Genomic DNA, 13,685 nt, shown 5'->3' with positions numbered 1-13,685 from the left:
CCACAAAAATGCTGTAACACATTTCATAACACAGCCTTAAAAAATGGCAGCAAATGTTATTAAAATCAGGAAAACAATCTAGAAGAAGTCTTTTCAGAAACTGTCACGCTCTTGAAGATCCTCCTCACCACACCCATGACCACAGCTGAAAGCTGAAAGGTGCTTTTCAACTCTGAAAAGAATCAAGACTTTTCTGAGAAACTCAATGACTCAGGACAGGCTGAATGCATTGGCCATGTTGTCAATGGAGAAAAGACTAGTCACAGAGATGACTGACTTTAACAATTAAGAATATAATTGAGAAATTTGCTGGGCAGAAGGAAAGGAGGGCAAAATTCATGTTCAAATAGTGCTATTTTTTAAGATTTGCTTTGTTTGTTTTTCATTTGTTTGTTTGTGTGCGCCCCCCTCAGTTTTTTTAGCACCAGCCGCCACTGCTGTTGGTTGTCACTGTTTGGCACCCAAGGAGCATTGTGGGGGTCTTACTCAGGGACCCAGAGTGTCCATCTGTCGGAGTCAAACCAGGAACCTTGCAGACTGTCCAGGACATAAGCACCTGCTCCCTAAAAGCTAGGCTACCACTCCTGCCTGCACAGTTTAACTTTAAAATTAGCTTTTTTTTTTGGTATTGTGTTTTTGCATTTTTGAGGCCCATATCTATGAATCCTCGTTCTTCATCGTGCCATAGATGTCTTTGATCTATGTCTATGTGTTGTGTGTGAATTCTGAGTCAGTGCCTCTCCAAAAATTGCATTAAGGTTACCAAAAGACAATAAAGACTCTTTATTCTTCTTAATTATCTCTTTATCTGGGAACATCTCAAAAGCCTTTAAAATTAGCTGTAGATTATAGCTTGGAAGAGGGATATCTGGGTTTTCCTCTTGGTCGGATCTTGGATGAATGGAAGGGGAAAGATGAATGGATACATTTCCACACTTTATTTATGGGCGTCGCTCTGAGATTACTCCGATGGTCACAATTCCCCATAATTTGAGCTGAGCTAAATCATAAAACACATAACGACAACAAAGGTCACTTCTTGAATTCATTAGACTTAGACCACCTCTGTCAAGACATTGTGACATTCAGTGCAAATATTCTCATTATTCCACAACAGATTGTTTAAAATCGTATTGTAAAGTGTTCTATTATAACAACTAATATTAGACATTTACTCGTAAATATAAACAGTACTAATAATTTGATTATTTAGGTTGTCTTAAACATGATTTTAATTACTTAAGTAAAATGCACCTATTTCCTTTCTGTATAAACAAGCCTTTGTTGATACTCTTTCAGTTTTTGAGAGTGCAAACAAATATAAATTTTTACAAAAACCCTTAAGCACTCAAATCAAGGAGACTGTACGTCATTATAGCAACTTAACAATGAGATAAAAGCATTCCGGCTTCAACTATGAAATATAATTCCAGAATTATTTATTTAATTTGGCTTTTTCTTTTCCTCTAAATGTTTACTGCATTAAAAATATTGATTCAGGAAAACCAAAGCAAATATTATGACCCTCAGTGCTGAGGAATGGCTTTGTATGTCTGGTCGTTGCTAATGTTTCTTTGCTCTGAGTGACACTAAAATAGATGAAGGTCATGAAACATTGATGAATGTCACTCTCTGCCTACTGTTCAACTGATTTACATCCCTGTCATGGCACTGATTTCCCACTCGGAGCCTTGCGGAAAAGGTTTAAACATGCAAAATGCATACCAATTAAACTCTTTGTCTAATAACAAGTTTGTTTTCCATATATGAAATGTCTCCATTTTGACGCACACCAGCATTTCACCATAGGAACATGCTGTGATATAATAATGCTGCTTGGGCTGCCTGTCTGTACATGTCCTTAGGGCAGATTATTTGCCAGCAAAGCAAAATTTTCCACCTGCAAGTCAGTGAGGAAAAGCAAAACTGATGTCCTGTCAGTTTTGTGCTCATAATACACCATAACAATAGATATTTCATGTCCTCTAAGCTGCTGGAGCAGGAGGCAACCATGAAACTTTATTTTTTTTTAGGAACCGTACTGATTTTAAAAAGAAAAAAGCGAAACTCCAGCACTGATCATCACAAATTCCTTGGTAAAGGAATAAGCTTATGAACCATCGTTATTAAAGTAGGGATAGGAAAGTTATGGGTTTGCTTCTTTGATAAGCTTATCATTATAAAGTCCCTGCAGTCAGGTGGTTATAGTGTAACTCTTCTACAATGTGCTCTGATTATCAGTCAGTCTCTCAGCACACCAGAGTGAGATTGCTTGCAAAGGTGGAACGCTTTAACTTTGATCATATCCTGTAATTTTACCGTTGAGACTATTTGAATCTCCCAAAATCCTGCAAAAGCATAAAGCGAATTGAGCATGTTACCATTACCAAGTCTGGAGAAAAATACCAACCATCAATAGTATGTTTATGGACAGTGCTGAAAATGATTAGTTCCCCTACAGATTTCTTCGGTTTTCAAATGTCTCACCACATAAATTATAATAATAACAAAGATAACCAGAGTAAAGCCAGAATGATGATTCCTTTCATTCAGGGAAACATTCCATCTAAACTGGCCTGGTTAATTGTCAAACACGGCTTACCCCTAAAACTTGATAAGTCCTTGTGCCAGCCTTGTTTACAATATTGTTTTCATTTAGTTTCACTAGTTTCATATTTCAAGCATGTTTAAAGGGGTGATTTGGATTTTTTCTTTTTAATTGAGGTTCATAGTTCCCTAGTTGGCTAAAAAGCTAGCCAGACCTAACAGTTCTTTTTTTAGCGGATGTCTGCAATTTAAAACAAACCTAACCAGAAATCTTTATATCGGTGAGATACGACACTGTGTTACTGGACACAGTCTACGATGTAACAAGAGACTGTTGTTTAGTTCTGTTTTTCTGCCTAACAGTGTCTGTATTTCTATGTTGGTATGGTTACCATGACTTAGCCAGTAAGACATATTAAATGCTACTGATAACTTCACAGACACTCACTTATAAAAATCTGGACTTATCCTTTAAGTTCAGGCCATACTATGAAGTATAAACTTTGACTAAGACCCCAAAGTCTAAATTTAAGTATCTGTGGCCCACTCATAGCCAGACTTTCTGGTGTGCTCACGCTTTGAGTCTCAAGCTGAAGGCTTTCTTATGATTTTCTGGTAGAGATCATCATCTACCACCATGTTTAACTGTTGTAAGATGTTCTTTTTCTGAAATTCTGTGTTATCATGGAAACCTCAAATAGCACATATCAGAAGAAAATTTTCCCAAAACATTTTTGTTATAAAGTGAAAGATGTGTTAAATTATGAAAAAATGAAAATATTGTACAGTTTATTCATTGTGCCATACTTTAACTACTCCATAGAAGTCTGGGGGAACACATATAAGTCAAACATACAAGCTTTATTTATATTACAGAAGAGAGCTGTAAGAATTATACACAAAGCTGGTTATCAAGAACACACCAGTCAATTATTTCTTAAATCTAGAATATTAAAACTTGAAGATTTTGTTAAGCTCTGAACACTATTAATTATGTTTAAAGCAAGAAAGCAAGATGTAGTAATTTGCCAGAAAAAAATACAACACCATTTCTATTTAGAAAATGAGTTTAGTAGGAAATATAATATCAAACATCAATTTGCACATACAACACTTAAACAGATGTGTCCTCAGTTATTGGGGTGAAACTGTAGAATTCACATCATGAAGACTTTAAATTAGTTATTAAGTGGAATGATGAATTTGATTTTGAGATCATTTAGCCCACTTCTTGTAATAATGAGCCTTGTGTTAATACATGAAATAATCATTGTGAGGTCTCACCCTGATGATGAAGAACATTCTTTCGGTACTTACTCAGATTAACTTTGTCAGATATCAAAATTTATTTGAAAAATAAATAAAGACGTCTGTAAAAGGGGCACATGTTTCTGCATATAAATAAACCAAATGATAAATGGGCTGAATTTATATAGCACTTTTCTGGTCATACTTACACCTCAAACCGTTTGACAATGGAGCGCACACTCACTAATGCCCACACATTCATACACCGATATGCAAATAGGTAGGAAACTCAGGGTGCCCCAGAGTACCTTGACGTGTAACAAGAGAAAGTTAGAATCACACCCATGACATTTACCTTCCATTCACATCATAGAAGATTTAGATGTCACTTTCAAGAAAAAAATGCTGAAGAAACAAAACATATATGCAAAACAGTCCATTATAAATTAAAATGGAATTATGACCAACCTTCTATGTCCCACCATAGGACATGTGAGGAAAATAAAAGGTACTTTGGTAATATCCTGGTGAGTTTCCCGAGATCCTGAGAAACCCTATGCTCTTTTTGTTTTGAAGTTGTACTTCTAGCCATTCAGAAACCACAGGGGTCGGTCTAAGTTTCCTGTCCTCCCACTGCTGGGGTGGGACTGGGAAAACACGTTCTCCCAGCTCTCGGTCCCACAAATATTCACCATTTTCTTTTTTTAATATTAGACACAATAAGAATAAGAGAAACTGGGAAAGTCGATCATATGTGTTCCAAGTCTCAGGATGAGAAAGGTACACGACTGCCTTAGGATAGTTTCTCAACCTTAGCACTGCTCCTGCTGGAGAAGCCAGTGTAAACACATAATACAATTCTGCCACAGGCTACATCTTTGTTTTTTTGCGCAAAGCAGGTGACCAAAGTGGGGTTATAGGAAGCACGTTTGAAAACAGCCAATGCTTAATGGTTTTATTCGTCGCTGCTGTTTTATTTTGTGCCACCAGTTGGTTCCAGGGGAATATGGCCAGCTTGACGAGAAAAACAACCACCATCCTCAGTCTTTTGTATCGCCGTCTCAAAGCCCTTTGCTGCCAATGAACAAACAGCATTTGTTACGTGTTGTTTTGAGTAGCTTGTTGACATGTGAAACTGTCCGTGTGAAGCAGCGTATTCGTGACTTAGACATCTGTTTCTTGCCGATACATACAAATTCCCAGCATCAACAGTAATGAGAAATTATCCACTGTCCCAGCGAGGGAGATAATGTGTGTTAACATGAAGTGGAGCTCAGCATTATTGCATCCAGTGCAGCAACAAGGAGACGGAGGTTTCTCTGCAAGCGCTAGCCTCTATTACAAGACTTTACTAATCCATCCATGAAAATCCATGTCCAAAATGTGCCTTTTGTGTATAATCCCGACACAGTTTCTGTGGGATTAGGATTTGCCAAAAAAAAAAAAATGACTGGTGGGATATAGCACATCTAAAATATCAGAAAATGTTGTGTTCAGTTGGTGATTTATCCTGTATTGCGTTTATTTGCTGCCACACATCAAAGAGTTGTCCTTTTGGAGGGAGGGGAGGGGTTCGCATCCAAGATATTTTAATCAAAAACTGTATGTCGACGTGCTCCCAGCATGCATGCAAAAATAATATTTGCCCCGCAGAACCAGACAACAGAACAATTTATTCTACATCAGTCTAGTTCTCTGCTCTGCACTGCTCAGACACGCTGCTCTGCATATGTAAGCAGTCATGGTAGGTTTAGTACTCCTCAAAGACAGGCCATTATCTTCCCAGGCCATCTGCTCCAGTCAGTGAATGAGCACGGCACAGTTCAGACTGAGGGAACAGAGGGAAGGTATCCTGAGGGGGTGAAAAAGATGCTCCACCTTATCCCAGCCCAATGAACAAACCAAATAACATCTATTTTTCAATGCACGCCTGGATAAATGCATTTTTGACAACTACACTTGCCTGCTTTCATGCTGACAACTACACAGGAAGCAATATGGATCTAAAATTTCTGATGAGCTATGAGGCTGACGTTGAAAATCAAAAGCAATGAAAGTAAGCCCGCGTCCACGCCTTGTTGGGAAACTAAATATGAACAGGGAGTATATTAAAACATTTTCCTGCTTTACTCTCTGCTACATTCTCTTTCTCCAATCTTGCCTTCATTGTTGGTATTTCAGCTTTTAACTTTCTGATCTCTCTGTTTTTCTCTTCATAGTAACTACATCTGGCCTGGCGTACTGTAACTTTGACACCATCCTGGAAGCGCGGATCAGCTGAGCTACTGCTCCCAACAACCAAATGTTCATCTTCTATACATGATACGCTATGCCGCTGTCTTTCAGAGTTTAACCCTGTTTCTCTCTTAGACATAGCTACTGGCTGAGCTTTGACTACAACTCATTGTCTTCCCTCTTTCGTTCTCCTCACTTAAGCACAGGCTCAGAGCTTAACTGTGTTTCTCTCCTAGATGAAGCCACTAATAGAGCAGGAGGATGTGTTAACCTGTCGACTGTGGCAAATAAGGCACGTGTATTATTAATGTTTTTGTTTATAATCTCAGAGAAGAAAGATTCCCTTGCATTTTTCTGTTTTAAGTTATATCTGGGGACCTGGAGTCTAGTCTTTCTCCACCTGCGTTCAGCTAGGCACCCTATTCCACTGGGAGGGTTTCAGAGCAGAGCACCTCTCTCTGCATGGTGGACTCATATCATGCAGGGATTGTGTCATTGTGCAATAGTACTGTGCTTGTAGGCCTAAAAAATAAAATTCCACTTTCCACTGTTGTTACATGGATGCTCATTTTGAGGGATCGCTCCAAAGCCAACAACACAATACAAGCGACTTATTTGGTACATGCTTATCGTGGACTAATGCTCCAAGTCAAGGACTCTATGCAATCTACTAAGTTTCCTTAGACAGATGGAAAACCTTTTTAGGCAGTGTGAATTATAAACTGGTCTTGACTGCATGCTTGATAGCTACTATCATTTTGAATGTATATTTACTTGACTTGGAATCTGTTTGTATGATTCGACTGAATAAACTTTTTTGTTGGAAGGCTGCTTGAGACGACTAGGAATTAGTGCGATGTACATGAACTGAATTGATCTGAAATAACCGTATGAGTTCAGCTCATTACAAATGTGGAAAATAAATTTGTTTTTAGAGGCATCTGAAGCATATGTGTTGGCCCACGTGGGATATTATCTTACGATTGGAACCCCTGGACAAGTTTAAGTTGACAGCACCGTCCGTCAAACTTATGTGACAATGATTTTTTTTTTTTTTAAAAAGCTTACACGTTCCCCTTTAAAAACATAAATTATGGCCCTCCTGTTACCTGAGCAGCAAAATGGACTTTGATTTCTTTAGGGCCATAAAGCAAACAGTGTGGTAAATTACAACTGTGATCCATCTAAATCCATCTCAAGGGAGCGTGATCTTATTTGGACCATGAGATATTGTAGCTAACAAAAGGCTTCAAACTGCAAAGCAATCCGAGTCAAATGCAGAGTTTAAAGGAGGAAAAGGATCTTATTAATTTCCCCGAGGACTCAGAACAGCTTTTCGTGATTCTACCTTGCACTTGCACACTCTCTCACGGCAGCAGCACCAATAAATAATGCAGTAGTGTTAACTCTCCAAACAGGTTACTCCAGATATAGCACAGTGTATTTTTGTGTCATCTTTAGGTAATTACAGAAAGGGACTTCACTAAGCTAATCTCTTGCTTTGCTTGAGGCATCTCAGGGGGGTAGAAAACTATTTTCAGAGCACAGGCAGCAGTTTGTCTTTAGCTTCAAGGAAAAAATGTCAATAGTTTTTATGACTTCATTAAAATTTCTTATTTGTCTAAACACCTACAATTCAACTGGCAGTGGTTCAATTATGCAAAAAGACTAAAGCTTAGTCTGAACTGCTCTGCCTTTTGTTGTGTGTGTAATAATGCAGGGTTTGGTTGCACAGAGAGCCGTATCAGACACTGGCTTTAGGAGGGTCAGTTTATTTACATGAGGACACTTTAGAAAGGACGAAAACTCAGTTATAGTTAAGCTCTGCCTCAGGATTCAGATTTTATCTGCATCGATATGGTGGTGGGGAAACACACCTAGGTGCTCTGGTGCTGAAGGCACAATACAAATCACTTATATCTCTCTCGAATCTCAATCCACTTTCAAGTTGCAGGGAACACAAAGCTTAAGACATTAGTCATAGGCTAAGGAGAGGTATGTACCTCAGTAATGTGGTTACTACTTGATTTGGAGTTATTTAATGCAACGCAAAGAACATCTTTAAGCACAAGCAGAGGATGTTCTGCCTGAGGAAGCTGAAGCAGGCTGGTCTGGCTGCACAGCTGTTCAAAAACTTTTACAGAAGCACCATAGAGAGCATCCTCTGTCAGAAGTCTGTAACACAGAAGTCTTGTCCAGATTTGTCCCGTGTGATGAAGGTCGCACAGAGAAGATTATTGGGACAGACCTTCAGGACTTGGATTAGGTGTCTGCTGACTCCAAATACACACAGACTCACACTGAATGTGTTCATTCCAGAGCTCCCCTCCTACCCTATACCATCCTGATGAATGGAACATGCAATGAGAATTGGCATTAATGATATGCAATAATCATAGTCTCTACCTGAACACACAGCCTACACTTTCACTTGGTGCATATAGAATGCATTATGTGCGATTAACCAGCATTGTTTTTACATTTTTATGTTGTTTTATACTTTTTGCGCTTACAAAAGTTATGTGCCACAAAAAATGTCATTGTAGCAGCAAAATGACAAACATCTTTACATCCTTATGGTCAGTATTTAATACATTAGTCAAATTTCTCTTTTTTTCTTTTTTTAATGTATCCTGTGTGGTAACGTAGCTTTAAGAATTGCTGTGTTAATGCCAAAGGGAGCCCAACAGATTTACTTTCACAAGTGGAGCATTACTGCTTTCACCATAATGCTCCACTTGATATACATACAAAAAACTTTAGATTATTTAGGGATTATTTCATGTTCAATGGACACAGAAACAGACAGGTAAAAGAGAAAGAAAGGAAGAGAAAAAGATGACGCAAAATGTTAAAAGGGAGAAAATGTGACAAACAGAGTATAGGAGAAAGAGAGGAGGGGATAGCATCCTTGGAATCTGCTTCTACGCCTACAGAGAGAGAGATACACATGCACTTAATTCAATACTGGACATTGGCTGCACACTAACCTTTTGCTTTTGCAGCAATCTCCAATGTTAAATAAAGACAAATTGGATACTTCACAAATTGTTCAATTCAAACTGGGAGATGGGGTTTTAGCAATAGCTAACCCTCACTAGAGTAGATCCTGCAACCTGTGGATTACTAAAGGCATCACATTATTCTGTGAGCTATCTGATCAACGCATCAGAAAAGGCGTAGTTGGAATTTGAATCTGAATCTCATACATCTTTCCAAATTTGTTCCTTCTCAGTTTATAAATCTGTATATAAACCTTCACTTTATCACCTCAAATTTGATCTGGTGATATTGCCATCAATACATTTGTTGTGGGTGGACATTATCCATGGATCTCTGTATTCAGCATTCCAAATGTTGTTCCTCTTGTGCAAGTTTTGGTCTGCATTTTCTTTCATTCTTTGTTTCATCTTGTTTCTTCATTTTAACCATTGTGACAGTGAATGTAACTGAAATAAGAGTCTGAATACGATCAAAACACTGCGGTTGGTGAATTGTGGTTGGTGAATTGATTTGCCATTTAAAATTAACAAAGTTTTGGAAACATTCAATGTAATTCTGCTTTACATAATTATCATTTTCCAAAACAAATTGAAAATAACCCAGTCCTCATACATGAACCCAAAGTGACTTGGAAATAGTAGTTTGAAGAAGTACTGACTTTAACTTTATATATATATATTTTTTTAAATGCACACTATACTCTAAATTTTAGCAGAAACAAGCTTAGGTTTATCCCCAAACTTACTGTAGGAGAACTGCAGCAAAGAGTGGCATGTTGGGGTCAAAGAAATAATTATTTATTTTAAACTATAAAAACACATCTTTACCAGAGGGCCCCATATGTTTGATGCATTTCTATCATATTTATAACATTGCTAATTTACACGCAGATGTAAAGATGATACTAATAATAAAAATATGTTTTATTTAAAGTTTTTTTCTGAATACTCAGACACAATACAACACACTTTACAAGAAAAGTACATCAAATCAACAAAACAGTATGAAATAATAAAACACAAAATAACAAGTTTAAAAAGGTGTGTTTTTATCAGACATTTGAGGGTGGGCAAGTCGGTGCAGTCTAGGATGTGTTTGGGGAGGGAGTTGCAAAGGAAGCTGCCCCCTGTAGTTATGAAATAGATGGATTATACTAAATGATTTTCTACTTAGTTTAAGGTTTTAAAATATTCCTCCAAGCAATACGGACAAAGAAGATTGAGGTGTTTCCCCGATAATCAGTTTTATAAAGGGCATTTTAAGTTCAAGCCTCAGTGAAAGAGCTGTAAAATGCATCACTTTAATATAGATGAGCTGCATTGAAATTAATGCTACCTACATCAGGGCTCCCAGTAAAATGGCTAGCTGTAAAATGTGATGGCAGTCCGGTTAAATTCATTGTGAAGAAAATTGGAATTAGGAAGGTAATTCCTCACAAATGCAAAATAAAATGGGTTTCCTTGTGTTAGGTGCAGACAACACCAAGGAAGAAAGGAATTACAAACACATTTAGGACTAATCATTGACACGGTGCTACAGAAGAGCCTGTCACTACCCATACTTCCCTACAAAGATTCTGCAAAAATGTCCCTACATTTCAAAAGCCTTCACACAAGCTTAATGTGTTCTTTATGAGCAAAGTGAGAAGCACTGCCCCTCAAACTAATACAGTAGCACAGCATTTATTCCAGTGTAGGGCAGGTATATTCGAATAAAAGGCCACCAGAAATTGGATTTTCTGCTTGGTAACACTAAGATCGTTTTGCAATCCTCACTCCTGAACATTATGACATTTTACAAAACCACAGCTACCGCCTCAAGCACAAAATGATGCCTTGTTAAGCTCCATCGCTTTCTGCATTTGTCTTGTTTAAAACTCCATTGACAAAAATTATTATCATTCAAAGGATCCATGTGTCTTAAGAACAGCATTTGATGTTTGTATAAAGACGTTGTTTTCATTTTCTGATATACTCAAGCCATAAATTACACAAATGCTGTTTAAAACCTAATATGCGCATTATAAACAGTATAACCAGTATCAAAGCAGCAAAGTTACATGATTAAAATTTATAAATCAATCAGTCTTGGAATTCTTTAATATCCATCTGAAGAGAAAAATCCCACTTACCCATTAAACAATTTTTATTATATCAAAAGAAACAATGAGTATCTCTGTATGTTTCTTGGGGCTGAACATTCATTTAAAATCAACACTAAAATTAACACTTCAACTAAGGGGTATTTAAAAAGAAACAATCATATAAATAGGCTACATTTTATTTGTATTGCACTCTATATTAATAACATTTCAAAGTGCTTACATGATTTTAAAAGTAGAAAAACAGTAACCAAGGAAATCAAGAATCTATTTTATAATGAATCATTTAATTCCAACTGAATACAAAAGAAATGTTCTTATTTTTATTAATAAAAAAGAAACAAACACCCACATTAGATAGGCGACAGTGTTGCCTCTGCTGCCAAACCAATGTTCTGAGGCTATGGCATATATTTGAGCTAAAACCCAACGCTGTGCTGCAGTGAGGACTGGCACTCCCCATCAGCCAGTAAAGCACCTTGGAGACTCTGGACCCAGGCAAGTGAAAAGGCATGGCTAATGTAGGAGCCCCGCTGATTTCTTTTCCTCCTGCTACTGTGGGCATCAACTATTGTGACAGGTGCTGCTTTTCCTGTTTGATCTCCTAGAATCCGAAGGGAGATACTTCTTCAATGTACCCCAGACAAGAAAAAATGCTATTTTGTTTCATTATTGGTTGTATATGTAATTACATGACAGCTAAAGTAATTGCGGGTTGTTACTGAAGATCTTTTCTGAGAAACCGTCCTCTCTTAGCTAAAAGTGCAACACATTTCATTTATTTTTTACCTTCACTGGAAACCTGAGTCATGTGAACAACTTCCTTGGAGCTAGGATAAGTGAGGTGTTTGTGTTCTCTCTACTGCAAGTCATCTGCAGTCGTTTTACCCTTAATACGCTACCTGCTTAGGTCTGCAAACAGGTTTGAATGCATCCTTGGAAAGGTATAATTCCCTCTCCTATGCTTGGGTATTTCAGATGATCACAAATTGCCGCTGTGTGCTGGGTAGACTCTTCAGAGGCTATAGGAGTTCCCCGCTATACCTCTGGAAGGTCTGTAAGGCTGAAGGAACTGACCCACGGTAACCAGGACTGCAAACACTTTGAGAGATCAAAGCAGTGGAACCTGCCCGGGGCATCACCTGACCTGAATTCAATTAAAGCTTTACAGGCAGATCAGAGAGCAGGCTAAGAAAGAAAATTACAGTTTCAGATAGAGTATAGGAGAAAACTCAGAGAGAGAGAGAGCGAACAAGCAGAGAATCGTTTAAAGAAGACAACTGAAATATTACACACTCACTTTCTGACACAAAAGGTTTGTCTTTTTTTTTTTTTTTCTTCCTTGCCTCTTTTGTTACACAAATCTGCTCAGCAAGCCCTGAGGTTTTCTCCGTTTCCTCAGCCTGTAGGCATATGTGACTTTAATGAGCCGATGCCTAATGGACATTAGGACATTAGGCAAGAATTCTCACACTCAAGCTTTGGTTCACACTTCCCTCTGTGCTCTGGCACACTCAAGGCGTCAAGTTTAGATGTTGACCAAATGTTGGGGGAGTGGTCTGAAAACATTTAGTTGAGCAGAGATCACTAATAAATCTATGCTTTCACGGGCGTCACCGCCGCATGTCTTTTAGAAGTAAGAAAAGGTCATTTGTTAAGAGTATTTCACAGACAAAACTATCACAAACCGCTCTGCAGGAAACCAGTTAATAACCATTAAAATGAAGTGTTGGTAAAAAATAAAGAAAAAAAGATGAAAAAACATACAATGAAAATAAACATTTAACAGAAAGCCTGTTTAAACAAGAACGTTTTAACTAAATTAAACTTCCACCGAACACAAAGGTAGACCCTTTCACTGTGATGCTGACTGTGGCTCAATGGGTTCAGCAGTTGTTGTAGTAGTAGCACAGTAGTAGTACAGTAGTAGTTGCAATTGGAAGGTTGTGGGTTTGAATCCAGCTTCCCCCTGTCATGTTGGTGTGCCCGTGGGGAAGGCACTTAACCCCAAATTGCCTACTGAACTGCCTATTGGTGTATGAATGTATGCATACCAGCCAGTTATGTTTAACAACTGAATGAAAACAGAATGAGCAGCAGTATATTTTGTGACATGATTAGATAAGTAACCTGGGATCCTGTCTGCGGGTGTAATGAGACTTCACTTGATGGAACGTGGGAATAGTCTGGCAATGGGGAATCTCAATGATCTAAAAGCAATAACACAAAGGCATGAATTATTCTCTCTAGTTTAGCTGAAGAGACCCTGAGTTGCAGTTTAGAAATGTTGCTTAAATAAAACAAACGAGAAGGAAAGGGAGATTTTACTTGTGAGTCAAGACCAGAGAAGAATCGAACAATACGTCAAGATTTTGAATACGGGACTTAAGAGTTGGACAAAAAGAAGCAGGAGCCTGAATGATGTTTGTATACTGTAGTTCAGGAGGAGCTTTAATCGTGATCGCTGTCTTTTTGGTGTTTAAAACAAGGTAGTTGTTGGAAAGACAGTCACTTTTCTGAGATCAATGGTGGCCTAGGGTGGATAACCTAT

Source organism: Fundulus heteroclitus, chromosome 5 (genome assembly GCF_011125445.2).
Source record: "Fundulus heteroclitus isolate FHET01 chromosome 5, MU-UCD_Fhet_4.1, whole genome shotgun sequence".
Classification (NCBI taxonomy): Eukaryota; Metazoa; Chordata; class Actinopteri; order Cyprinodontiformes; family Fundulidae; genus Fundulus; species Fundulus heteroclitus.
The sequence above is the reverse complement of the archived record's forward strand: the minus strand, read 5'-3'. Positions refer to the sequence as shown.